At 36.5% G+C, this 13,894-nt stretch overlaps 1 protein-coding gene across 4 annotated transcripts in view; it reads right to left on the bottom strand.

Moving 5' to 3' along the window:
- CDC42SE2 (CDC42 small effector 2) overlaps window positions 1–13,894 on the bottom strand; it is a 127,959-nt gene that overhangs the window by 80,423 nt on the left and 33,642 nt on the right. Inside the window, exons 1-2 of one of the 4 annotated variants that reach the window (XM_068535811.1) lie at window positions 12,672–12,690; window positions 11,099–11,262 (exon numbers count right to left, since the gene is read on the bottom strand). The exons of 1 other annotated variant lie outside the window; for it this stretch is intronic. The gene's annotated coding sequence lies outside the window, so the exon portion shown is untranslated. Of the gene's footprint in view, window positions 1–11,098; window positions 11,263–12,671; window positions 12,691–13,894 lie in introns of those variants that run through there. 2 more of the 4 variants (XM_068535810.1, XM_068535812.1) reach the window with 2 other exon arrangements.

Here is a 13,894-nt window from a genome sequence, read left to right as displayed (position 1 = left end):
GATTAATACCTCCTCTCAAAGAATCATTAGCTCACTAGCTAAAATAAAGAAACATCTGGAGCATAAAACTACTATAAAAGACAGGCAACACATCAAACAGCCCACACCATCTGATACAGAATTAGTGAATTAGATGATCCAAGAATGTACACCCAGGGACCAAGGGGAGATATTAGTACTACAAACTCACAACAAGAAACTGTGAAAAAGAATCAAGTGGAAATACTGAGTATAAAAAGAAGAGGGAAAAAAATAAAACATTTCAAGAAAAAATAAACATATTAATAATGAGAATAAATTTCCCAGAATTACAGAGGGAAGAAATCAAGATTTAAGTGCTCCAAGAGCCAAACATATAAAGAAAAAAACCTCATTCCTAGAAATATTAAGAATACTGTGTAAATTGATAGTACTTTTAGAAAGTTTTCAAAATTTTTACATGTAATGCAGTAGTATCACTTTTGGAAATCAAAAGTAGTCCTGAGTAATCCAGAAGAAAACAAAATACGTATATGTGCAAAAATGTTTTATTCCAATACTTATTATGGTAAGAGGGAAAACCCCAGACACAACCTAAATATCTAACAACCAAGTAATAATTAACGGTTTAATATTATTATTATATAGCCATTGACATAGTGTTGAAAAGAGAGTATGTTTAACAAATTTTATGATTTGAGGGGATCTAAAAAAATCCAACCAACATGAGAAATTTACACTAAAACTCCTACGAGCATTTAATTTTTTAATTAAAACTTAAAAGTTTGTTTTTAAAAATCTGACAAACTCGGTAGCTTGTGTTTTTGTAAGTCTAGACTTCATCAAGAAATAGCCAACAACAATTATATTTTAGATATAATTTACAGAAACATTAGCTTCCAAGAGTATTTATAGTATTTTTATACTAAAGGAAAATATAATGTAGCTACTCTTTATTGAGTGAGCAGCTTATGGCAGCTTTCAGACTTTATAAATAATAAAATATGGTATGGAAAATTTCAGCATCCACTATGCCAAAGAAAGTACTGGTCTTATTTCTACTAAGTGCTTTATATTTTTATCATTTTCATTAGCTCAGCTCCACATGAGACCACTGTCTGCCTTGATTTCTGGAAGGCTGCCCCAATTCTTCTCTCCCAGGCCCTGTTGCCAGGGTTGCAGCTGCACAACCAATTCTTATTAAAATATAAGTCTTTGAAATGCAGGTCTATGGAAAAGGACATAAAGGATTTCGTTATCTTTTCTCAAAACTCACAATGAGGATTATACCCCCACCCTTCCCCAGGCACACCACCACTTAGCACCCTTCTCCATCAACTCACACACCACATATAATAAATGCAGCAGCTCCGTCTTAAATACTCAAATAACAAGTCATAAAGGAGTAAAACTGCATAATAACCAACGTAATGTCTAGCAAAAATTATTTTAGAATGACTTCTAATACCTATGATGGAATTATTTCAAATGACTTCTAGTGCATATGATGTAATCATAGGCGGACACTCATACAATGAGAGTAATAACACTTCTAAACACTACTACTAAATACTTCTAAAGAATAAACATTTGCAAGACAGAATGCACACTTATGTGATAATTTCAGAAATTTCAAGTTAAGAAAAAAACTGTAAGTAATTTACTCAAAATGTAAAATACTTTACAAGCTATTAATTTTGTTGTACAACTACTCATGCCTCTAAAATTTTCTTGTAAAAGGAGAAAAAAACTGAAGGACAGTTTACACTCCTTTTCCATTTCTTACCAGAATCTCATGTACTTTCGTTCTCTGGACAAAATCCCCTGCTTAAACATTGCTTGACTGTACTCTATGACTGAATTCATCTTAGGAGAAAAGTTAACACAAAACTGTCAAGATCATGAAGGTAAAACTATTTTCAATTAAAAGAATAAAGAGTGGTCAAATAGTCTGTTGCAAAGTAAAAATGACAAGTTTTTTTTTTATTAAAACGTAATATTTTTAATGCTGATACACCATTGGAATTCTTGTAACATGCAGAATCTTCAATTTTAACTATGTTAGAGAAAAGAATTAAAGTTAGTAAAATTCACTGGGGTTAATTAAGTATAGCCTAGTCTGTTCCCTGGGTGATTCATTCATGGTTAAATAGAAGAAAAAAATAGGGGAGGCAGAGTGAAGGATACTAAGCCTTGAGGATCTCATTATACAACACACACCTGAAGTTATAGCAACAAATCATACTGATAAATAGTTCTAAAAAGTGACCACTTGTTGCATTTTTAATGATTGAACTGAAATAATTAAGTTAAATGTACCAGATAAACTTTTTTAAGTATACAAGAAGTACATTATAATGATTATAAAGCTTGTTAAAAATGTCGATTGAGATCACCTCACATCAGTTATCATAGCTACTACCAAAAAAATAAAACAGGGGCTTCCCTGGTGGCGCAGTCGTTGAGAATCTGCCTGCCAATGCAGGGGACACGGGTTCGAGCCCTGGTTTGGGAAGATCCCACATGCCGCGGAGCAACTAGGCCTGTGAGCCACAACTACTGAGCCTGCGCGTCTGGAGCCTGTGCTCCGCAACAAGAGAGGCCGCAATAGTGAGAGGCCTGCGCACCGCGATGAAGTGTGGCCCTCACTTGCCGCAACTAGAGAAAGCCCTCGCACAGAAACGAAGACCCAACACAGCCAAAAATATTAATTAATTTAAAACAAAAATAAAACAGACAGTAACAATGTTGATGAGGATGTGAAGAAATTGGAACCCTTGTGCACTGTTGGTAAAACTGTAAAATAGTGCAACTCCTATGGTAAACAACATGGAGGTTCCTCAAAAATTTAAAAATAATTCTATCATATGATCTAGCACTCTCACTTCTGGCCATATATCCAGTAGAATTGAAGGCAGGGTCTGGAAGAATATTTGTACACCCATGTTGCTAGCAGCACTATTCACATAAGCCAAGAGGTAGATCAAGCCAAATGTCCATGAGCCAATGAGCAGATAAACAAAATGTGATATACACATACAAAGTAGTATTATTGTGATATATATATACACGGTGGAGTCTCTCAAAGGAAGGAAATCCTATCACATGCTATTAACATGAACCTTGAGGACATTATGCTAGGTAAAATAAACTAGTCACAGAAAGACAAATACTGTATGATTCCACTTATAAGAAGTGTTAAGTAGTCAAAGTCTATTTTTTTTTTTTTTTTTTTTTTTGGACACACCACGTGGCTTGCAGGATCTTAGTTCTCAGACCAGGAATTGAACCCGGGCCCTCAGCAGTGAAAGCGTGGAGTCCCAACCTAAAGTAGTCAAATTCACAGGAAACAAAGTAGAATGGTAGTTACCAGGGGCTGGCAATAGGAGAAAAAAGGGAGTTGTTCTTTAATGGGTATAGAGTTTTCAGTTTTGCAAGATGAAAAAGTTATGGAGATCTGTTTCACAACAATGTGACTATACTTAGCACTACTGAACTACATACTTAAAACTGGTTAAGATGGCAAATTTTATGTTACATGTTTACTACAATAAAAGAACATTTTTAAAATGTAATTAGAGGTCTCATCCTTAGAGATTCCATGAGTTAGTAAAGATGAAAAACAGAATGAATCTGTTTTTGTTTTTTTTTAAACCAAGTACCACATATTAATTTGGGTTTTTTATTTGTTTGTTTTGCTCAGATAGGTAGGTAATATACCACCATGGTGTAAAACTCAAAAGAAACAAGAGTAAATCACACGTAAATCTTCTTGTCATCATTATCCCTAGCCACCCAATTCTCCTCCGAAGACACAGCCACCAATATTAGCTTCTGGTATAGCCTTTCACAGGAATTCTAATAATATACGAGAATGTAAGTATGTATTTTTTTCTTTTTAAAATATTTTCACGTGACCACATACATGTTTTGGCACCTTGCTTTTTCACTTAACACTTTATCTTGGAAATCAGGCACTATCAGTGACTTTTTAAAAACTACTTCCCTCAATTTGAAAGGCTGTATTTTACCATATGGGTATAACTCATCACCAATAAGTGGGAAGTTGGGTTGCTTGTAATCTTTTACTACTACAAACATGCTACAAGGAATAATCCTGTAAATTCACAAATGTGGGATATGATGAAGCAGGATTTATCTGTAGGATAAATTCCAAGAAGTGAAACTGATGGATCAAAGGGTTTATACATTTTAATTTTTGGTAGGCATTTTAAGTTTCGACAGGTATTTTCCAAATCTTCTTCTAAGAGAATGTACACACTTACACTCCCACTAACAACGCACTAGAATATCTGTATTACCAATCCTAAAAAGCTTCCCTAACTCCAGAAATTTAAAGGGAAAAAAAACTATCTTCCTTCCCTGAAGTAGAGCACTAAAAAACCCCACCATTTCATGTAAATATACTGAGTTGCATAAAATTAAAACCTACGAGTTTGAGTAAGTCCCAGCTGCAAGAAATGAACTGTAGCCTAAGAAAAGCGCTCATCCTAGCAATGGCCAGCTCAGTCTTGGCAGGCGCACTATGGACCTAGGCCTCTACCAGTCTCAAATTTCTTTGCCCAGAAACCCATTCTTATTCTATAGTTTTTGACCCAAATAGCTTTACTCATATCAGCACCACAGTTACGATTTTTAACCAAATTACCTTAACTGGCCTAAGACAGTAATTGTTTCCATTTAGGTGGATATATCTCTAATTCTGGGAAAGTATAGAAATCAATCAGTATTAATATTTATGTGCTATTTAATATATTTATAATAACATTATGGTACTCTATGCTCTATCTACTAAGATACTTGAAAGACAAGAAAATTTAATATACTAAATTTATAAGTTTAATTTATTAAACTTTTAAGAATTATTTAAGTTTTAGAAAGATTTGTTTGCTCTACTGGTAATCTGCCTTGTTAACTGCTTGAAGTATTTGCGGGAATCAGAGAAAAGTAACTTTAAGTTAGAATGTCTAAGGATGTTAAATAATTAGGCATGAAAGTGTTGGTCAGTATTTAAGAAGTAGTATTTACTCTTCCCTATCGGGCATTAAAACCCAATGACAATATAGACAGCATTGAACTTTTTTAGTGAGTTGTACAGATCAACTTTTTTTTTAGGTCAACCGTTTTTTAAGAGAACTACAGAAATAGAGAACCACAGGAATATGGTCTTGGACAGAAAATGTCTATATCTACCTTAAGATCAACACATTTCATTTAATTTAATATCATTTCCGATAAGCATTTTTCAGCGAACATGTGTACTAAAGGCATTCACAGATATTAATAGACAGTAATAATAAATGAAAATAGGCATCCTGCATGTGACTACTTTTCAAAGAAGAAATGGCTTCTTTTATAAAAGGATGTCTTCTGTTCATAAAGCACAAAACAAATAGTGCATTTTCCCATGCTGCCAGAAAATACTTCTTAATCAAAACCAAAGGAGGGCTGCTTTTATAATTTCCTCATGGAAATCATGGCCTTTATAGTAAGGACACAGAGCAACAGCTACAATAAATTCCAGCTGCTGTGGCAAGACTTATTATACTATACTAGCTGCTAAATGGCCCAACATTAAGGCCACCAGCAACCAAAAAACTGGAGATTTAATATCAAGTTCCATTCCCTTACACTAAAAAAATTAATCAGACTTTCAACAATATTTTCTAGCTATCGATAAAGACAAATCTTTTGGATCCTACTACCAAAACTGAAGAGCTAATGCTATTAATCTAATCCCTCAAAATCACCCAAGCTCCTTCTTTATCAATATTTACAAGTTAGAATAGGAGAAACTCAAGAGCCATTCAGGGTCATCGTTTAAATGAATATCCCATTCAACCTCTGCAGTTTAATAATTTTCTATAATGTGCACATTTCCTCTTTCTTTCACATTTGATGAACAAATTATTCCTCGTGAGTGTGTGTGTGTGTGTGTATGTGTTTAATACCTAAACCCACCTGACAGTTTTAAATAGGCTGGTACCTACAGCAAGATGCTATCAAATCAGAATGAAAATGGTAGGATTAGCAATCAGCCACATGAACAAAAAATCAGGAAACTACAACTTTTTAATACTGAACATATATTTTCTGGATTTTTTTCCCTCCATAAAATTGATATAACATTTTCCTATCACTAGTCAAAACATATGCTATCAAGATGCCTCACTAATCAGATAATCATAAAAATTAACTTATTCAACATATATTCATTGAGCTCCTATTATATGCTAGGCCCACATAAATTAAACATTTAAATGTTAACATTTAACATTTAAATAGTATATAAATGTAAGTCAGCGAATTATGAAGTAAAATAAACATATTTTTAAATGTATAAAAATGAATTTACCAAAGATGCAAGAAGTTTAAAGACTACCAGAGATTAAAATTGAAATACAGGGACTTCCCTGGTGGTCCAGTGGTTAAGAATCCATCTTGCAATGCAGGGGACACCAGTTCGATCGCTGGTCAGGGAACTAAGATCCCACTTGCTGTGGGGAAATTAAGCCCAAGCGCCACAACTAGAGAGCCTGCATGCCACAGCTACAGAGCCCAGGCGCTCTGAGCCTGCACACAACTAAAGAGAAGCCTGTGCACCTCAACGAAGATACTGCGTGCCACAACTAAGACCCAACGCAGCCAATAAATAAATAAATTTTTTTAAAATTGTAATACAGTATAAGTAGATAGAACTAATTGATCAATTTTTAATTTTGAGCAGTTATGACACGGCAACAATTAACACTTTAAAAATCTGGTCCTGGGCTTCCCTGGTGGCGCAGTGGTTGAGAGTCTGCCTGCTAATGCAGGGGACACGGGTTCGAGCCCTGGTCTGGGAAGATCCCACATGCCGCGGAGCAACTAGGCCCGTGAGCCACAACTGCTGAGCCTGCGCGTCTGGAGCCTGTGCTCCGCAACAAGAAAGGCCACGATAGTGAGAGGCCCGCGCACCGCGATGAAGAGTGGCCCCCGCTTGCCGCAACTAGAGAAAGCCCTAGCACAGAAACGAAGACCCAACATAGCAATCAATCAATCAATCAATCAATCTTTAAAAAAAAAAAAAAAAAAAAATCTGGTCCTCACATGTTAAAACAGAATTTTAAAAAATTCTTAATAAAACAAGTAAATTGATCTCTTTTATTTTTTTTTAGTGAGCTTGCCTTTTGTTTTTTTTCAGCTGCGTTGGGTCTTCATTGCTGCATGCGGGCTTCCTCTAGTTGTGGCATGTGGGGGCTACTCTTCATTGTGGTGCGTGGGCTTCTCATTGTGGTGGCTTGCTCTAGGTGCACAGGCTTCAGTAGTTGCTGCGCACAGGCTTCAGTAGTTGCCGCACACAGGCTCAGCAGTTGCCGCACACAGGCTCAGTAGTTGCAGCATGCGGGGCCCTAGAGCATGCGGGCTTCAGTAGTTGTGGCTCAGGGGCTCAGTAGTTGTGGCTCGCGGGCTCTAGAGCGCAGGCTCAGTAGTTGTGGCGCATGGGCTTAGCTGCTCTGCAACATGTCGGATCTTCCCGGACTAGGGATCGAACCTGTGTCCCGTGCACTGGTAGGCAGATTCTTAACCAGTGCGCCACCAGGGAGGTCCTGATCTCTTTTACATTTGATTTTAAGGAAAACCAAAAGGCTGCTTCATGCTCAGTGGTAAAACATTATACCCACTCCAATTATGTAAGCATTTTGTGAAACATTAGAGGCATTAAATTAATGAACAAGACAAGATGCTCATTGTAATCACAATGTTCTACAAGCTCTAGCCAATGCAGCTGGTAAGTGAACCAATACAAGGTATAAAATCTGGAAAGGATAAAGCAAAATTACGTTTAGTTACAAATAAGGACTGCATTCCCAGAAAAGCTAAGTGAATCAAATGCAAGACTATGAGAAATACTAAGTGAATTTAATTAAGTTAACTGATTAAACTTAACAGAAAGTAATAACCTTCCTAATGTTAGCAATAAACAGGAGTTTAAGCTGTAAGAGCACAATGAAGAGGCAGCAGAGCAGTGGTTAAGGGCACTGACCTCAGATTCAAACAGATATGGGTTGAAATCTCAATTCTACTACTTCCTAGCTGTATAAACCTTGATAAAGTCACCTAATGTCTTTAATTTTCTCAAGTGTAAAAATGAATATAATTTATTAAACAGTTAAGATGATGCTGAAAAGTATACAGAGCCTGCCATTTAGTAATTGAATATAAGGCATTATTATTTGCATTATTAATAATAGAAAGCCTCTCGTCCCTTCCCTAAGTAAAAAGAGGTATTATGTTAAGCATACACATACCATGTAAACCTTTCTGAAATCCAGAGAAGGGTGAAATTCCAAAATATATCTGGCCCCAAGATTTGGAACAAGGGATTGTGGTCCTGTACCTTTCTAATGGCTTCTCACGGAAAAAACAATAATAACATATTACTTTTTTAAAAAGTCAGCCAGAACCCAGGTTCCGCACAACTATTTGTTTTACAGTTCCAGGGTGCCAAGGGTTCAGTAGGCATCTCCGCCAAAGAGTCAAATCAGTACAGATGACAGATACTCCTTTTCTTCTAGAACCAAACCTCAGTTAATACAAACCTATTCATTAGGAGGGTTGTTCACGTACTGTTAGCCTCTTCCAATTAACATTAAGCTCCATTAGTAATGGCACAGACTACGTATTGTTTACCACCTTAACTCTTGTACTTAATACCTGAACCTTAAATAAATCAATGAAAGGACTGCATTATCTGCCACCTTGCACACCTGTATCAGAGACATACTTGCCTAATTCGCAATTCTAGTCTCAGCAAGTCCCTTCAGTTATCATTACATGGTATAGAATGGGTGGTGATAAGGATGTATCAGTTATGATGTTTTGGAATTTACTGGCTCAGAACTGAAAAGTCCAGGTATACTATCTTCAGGGAAGACGTGATCCAGCATCTCAAGAGGTGATCAGGGTGTGTTTTTGCTCTGCTCTACTCCTTCCCTGTTGGCTTCTTACTCAACTGACTTTCCTTTCATGGTCGGAAGATGGCTGCCAGGTTGAAATTCAGCAGAAAAAAAAAGTACCTTTATCCTGGCATTTCTAGTAAATGTCCTAAGATCATTCTGATTGATTTGGCTTAGATCACATGTCTGCCATGGCTGTCTTAGGTTAAGACACATGCTTCATTCCTACAAACTCTTCATAATATACATGAAATAAAATACATTAAAGCTGACCTTGGTGATTTGAACTTCTTATATTACTAAATAACGGCATCATTGAATTCAAACTAATGGATCAAGCACATTATACAACTTTCCCTATCTTCTTAAAAAGTTATTCCCCCCATTTAATCACAACCCAACACGAAAAAATAAAAAAGTTAATTCTTCCCTGAATGTAAATCATTTTGAAGGATTCAGAATGTATTACCAGATTACAATAAAGGTTTATGATATTCCTTAACAAAACTGAAAGCAACATTATAAATTTTCAGGAAGAAAACAAAGTTCTTATCCCACTTTTTCAAGATTATAATAGCAGAATCTAAAGAAAAGATGGACAAGTACATGGACGTCTTGAGTTGTGGGGGTGGGGAAGGGTGGTGTTATAGAGCTTTAAAATAGAATCAACTAAATATTCCATCCTGCGACTCAAGACTCCTCAAAGACATTAGATTCATCACCAACCCTCTCTCCCCTACCCCCGTACACAACACTAGGTCCTAAGAACAAAACAGAGATGCACACTTTAGGGAGTCTTTTTGTCAGTGTGCATTCCAAAGCCAAATACAAATTATTTCTCGATTATGATGTTCCTACTATCCATGTCCCTCATTCCTATAACTAGCACAAAAAAGAGAAGGTAAATGATTCCATTTTTATAACAGAGAAGACAACAAAATCTATGAGATTAAAAGCCAATACTCAAATATACAGGAGAGGAGCTGATCTTCATGGTAAAGTTGAATAAAAACAAATAGCAAATCGTAGAACTAACCAATTGAAAATGTGTTACACACAAGTCATCTTAAATCAAAAGCCAAACTTCATTCATAATCCTAGAGGAAAGCAGTGTGGTCAAAGAAAGGAATGTGCATTAAAAGAATCTCTATAATTTTTCAAATGTATGAATTGATTTTTCAAATCCTCTATTGTTCAAATAATTCAGTTCACTAAATGGGCAATGATGGCTTTTTAAGAAGACAGAACTAGTAGACATAGCAGGGATATAAACATAGCCCTTGACATCACAAAGTTTATAATGGGCTACAAAGGCAATATACACAAACATTACTGGGCAGCTCAGAACATAATGAAGTACAAATGCCAGTGGGTGATCAGAAAGAGGAGGATCAAGTGAACTGCGATGACTTCCACAACAAGTAACAGAAAATCTAAAGGCAAAACTGTCTAAACAATAAGAAAATTTATTATCTCACATAATAAGGAATCTACAGTGAAGGTGGTTCTAGGAATAGTGAATGTGGCTCCAGTTCTACTTCTCTGGAATTCTCTTCCCTCTGCCCACCTTTAGGTAAGGGAATCACCTTCAGGCTGGTAGCAAGATAGCTATAGCAGTTCCAGATGTCACATCCAGATAAAACAAGCTCTACGGGAAGGATCATCTCTTTTCTTCTTTCTCAAAAGCAAGAAAACTTTTCCCAAGAGCCTCTTGCAGACTTTCCTTTTATTTCCCATTGGCCGAAACTGGATCTCATGCCCACTCCTAAAACAATCACTTCCAATGGCAATGAGACCTACCATAACCAAGATTAGAATGGATGCTAGTAACTATCATGACCATCACTTTAGTGATGGCTGAATATATCAAGGAAGACAGGCCTTGGAGGATAGTATTATTTGGACTGGGGTAAAAAAAAGATAGAAACACATAGGCAAAGGAAGGGATGTGTCTAACTGAAGAAAGTCGAACTGCAATCACACATTAAACACACTTTTAGGGATAAAGAATTCTTTTAAACTGTGCTGGAGTCATCTTCTGTTAACACAAAAATTAACTTATTATTCAACAGTCGGTAAATGCTAAGCATGCAGGAGTTGTTGTCCTCTCTTTAAGGGAAGGATTTAGGTTAATTACCAGTGGGGATAGTCAGACTCACCACTCACTCCTTGTCAACAGAGCTATCTCTGGGTTGAGAACATTCCATAATATGCATACAGATGCCTGTAGACTCACTGTCAGTATAAGTTGTTCCTTGAAGGTTTCTTCTCATTTGGGTTCGAGGTTTTACTCAAAAATCCACACACTCACAACTGGCCCTATCTGCAAATGAAAGCATGCAATTAGGAGGCAAAATGCTGCAGGGGGCAATTCCTTCCTCCCCCACCCACCTATAATTAACTGATCCGCATGAAAACTGAACTTAAACACCAGATTCACCAAGCCCCATGTTCAAACTAAGCAACCCGCATTTCAAAGGTTGTAATGTGCTCATTACACAGTCACCACCCATTTCCCAGCATGTAATATTTATTGTCGTGTCCACAGTATACCAGGTGCAACTCTTACGCACCGAGCGAAATCCAACACACATTTATGTTTGGTGGCAGCACACAGGACTGGTCTGCACAGCGTGTTAAAGGAGAGCTGCCTACAGTTACAAATTAGAAGACTTAACATAAAAATCAAAATATCTGACCTCTCTTAAAAAAAACAGAAGATCTGGCAATACTGGACCCACCTTCCCACCTGGTAACAATCTGTTGGATTGACCAGCAGCTAATCCTTCAGATGGGATATGGGCTTTGCAGTTCTCCACAGATGTCATCACTCTCTTACATTATAAACCCAACTCGCAGTTATCTGTCTGGAGTCTGTTTGCATCTAAGCTTGCAAACTCTGCTATATATTTATAATAGCTCATGGGAAACATTTATTACTGTCAAAGCCAAGCCTGTTTTTCTGCCTTATGGATATAATATAGCACAGGAATAACCACACTGGCTTTGGAGTCAGAGGGCCCTAGGTTTGAGATCTAATTCTGCAAATAACTAGTTGTGTGATCTTAGGCCTATTTTTAACCTAAGATGTATTTCTTCATTTACAGTCCTTCGAATAAACATATAAGCACTTAACAAAGCCAACAAACAACAGGCCTAAAACCCAACATGTCAAGGCTGAACTGATGATCCCAAATCCATTGCTTTCTCAGTCTTCCTCATTTCAGTAAATTGGACTGGGATCCATGCAGTTTGTGCTGAGACCTCTAAGTCCTTATCATACATGCTCCCTCATCCTCCCCGAAAACATCACCAAAGTGGCTGATTCTCTAAATATATAATGTGAACTGATTCTTAGAATCCCATAAAAACCATAAAAACAAACAGCAATTCCTCCCTCAGAACTACTTTCCTGAAACTGCCTATAAATCCAACTATTTAAATAATGACAGTTTGAAATTTCAAAGTTCCATATTAGAAGGAATACTAGTATTTCATAAAAAGAAAACATTGGGGATGCCACATATCAAAGTGATGCATTACGTTTTGTAAGCTTACACATTTCTTCACATCTAAGCTGACAATGAACTAGGACGTTATGCTTAATCCGAAAATGTAATTAAGAAAACTGAAAGATGACCAAAACTAATGAGTGAGTTTAGGAAGGTTGCAGGATACAAAAATCAATACTCAAAAATCAATTCTTTTTCTATAGAACACTTGTTCACTTACCCTACAACCCAGCCATTCCATTCCTAGGTGTTTACCTAAGAAAAATGAAAGTTTATGTCCACAAAAGCAGCTTTATTTGTAAGAGCCAAAAACTAGAAACAACTCAGCTGTCCACCAACAGATGAGTGGATACACAAAATGTGGTAAAGCCGTTCAATGCATTACTACTTGCAACAAAAAATAATACTGGGACTTCCTTGGTGGTCCAGTGGGTAAGACTCCACGCTCCCAATGCAGGGGGCCGGGTTCAATCCCTGGTTGGGGAACTAGATCCTGCATGCAAGCCACAACTAAGAAGTCCACATGCTACAACTACAAGCCCACATGCCACAACCAAGACCCGGGGCAGCAAAAACAAATACACATTTTTAAAAAATAATAATAATATTATACACTCATTAACATGGATGACTCTCAAAATCATTATGCTGAGAAGCCATATCAAGAGTATACACTGTAGAATCCATTTACTTAAATTCTAGAATCTTGAGTGATGGAAAGCAGTTCAGTTGATTGCCTGGGAACAGGGGTAAGTGGCTAAGAGAAGAGGAAGAGCCCATAAATGGCTAAAAAGCAACTTCTGGGGTGACAGATATTTTCATTACATTAAATGTGGTGATAGTATCACAGGCATATATATGTCACAATTTATCAACCTACTCACTTTCAATATGTGCAGTTAATTTTAAGTTTAAAACAAAGTAATTCACTGCACATTAATAATTGGTAGCAAGACTGATTAATATGAAAAGCAGAACCCCTTTACTGCGTTAAGTTTTGAAAATCATGGCCACACGTACACCTAAAACTAACGTAACATTGTTAATCAGCTATTCTCCAGTATAAAATTTAAGTTCGTTAAAAAAAGATTTAAAAAAAAAGAAAGAAAATTATGGCCACAGTCTTTCTCTCTTCAGAAAATAACTCTTTCAAAAGTATATCTCATGCATGTAAATCAATTAAGTTAGAATACATCCTCACACTATAAACAAAAATAAACTCAAAATGGCTTAAAGACTTAAATATAAGACAAGACACCAAAAACTCCTAGAAGAGAACATAGGCAAAACATTCTGACATAAATCATACCAACGTGTTCTTAGGTCAGGCTCCCAAGGCAATAGAAATAAAAGCAAAAATAAACAAATGGGACCTAACCAAGCTTATAAGCTTTTGCACAGCAAAGGAAACCATAAACAAAACAAAAAGACAACCTGCAGACT

The sequence above is a fragment of the Eschrichtius robustus genome, chromosome 2 (assembly GCF_028021215.1).
Source record: "Eschrichtius robustus isolate mEscRob2 chromosome 2, mEscRob2.pri, whole genome shotgun sequence".
NCBI classification, from domain to species: domain Eukaryota; kingdom Metazoa; phylum Chordata; class Mammalia; order Artiodactyla; family Eschrichtiidae; genus Eschrichtius; species Eschrichtius robustus.
Note: the sequence above shows the minus strand (reverse complement) of the source record. Positions and strands in the feature narration are given on the sequence as shown.